Below are 550 nucleotides of genomic sequence, written 5' to 3'. Positions count from 1 at the left end.
AGAAATCTCTGAAAGCCTTGAATACGGAGGTGGCAACAATTTATCCATAAAATATCCAGATTAGGAACATTTTTTCCAGTAAATCTGACTGTCAAAATGCCTGTCAATCTCATCTATCCCCTTAAATTAAAAATGTCAGCCTTTATTAGGAGTGAGGGCCCTCTAAGCAGCCACCCACAACTATTTCATTACCACCTTGGCTGCTTACCATGACCCCTGAGACGAATATCTGGGGCATGACTGACAGCTATCACTTCTTCCCTCACGTTGCTCTCGTGTGAGCTAATGTGGCCCCTAGAATGAGATTATGCATGGTGGGTTGAACAGCCCGGGCGTCTTACTGAAGTAAGAAGCAACCCTCTGGCTCCTAGAGGAGGGCTCTTCAGAGGGAGAGGAGCCGTCTCTGCAGGGAAGTAGCACAGCTGGCCGGGGTCTGGGCACCCCAGCACTCACCCCTTTGTCAGAGCCCAATCCAGCGTGCCCCAAGCCCCAGCCCCAGCAGTGTCATGACACGGTGGGACACAACTCACTCCCTAGAAACCTAGGCGTG

Source organism: Urocitellus parryii, chromosome 2 (assembly GCF_045843805.1).
Source record: "Urocitellus parryii isolate mUroPar1 chromosome 2, mUroPar1.hap1, whole genome shotgun sequence".
Lineage (NCBI taxonomy): Eukaryota > Metazoa > Chordata > Mammalia > Rodentia > Sciuridae > Urocitellus > Urocitellus parryii.
The sequence above is the reverse complement of the archived record's forward strand: the minus strand, read 5'-3'. Positions refer to the sequence as shown.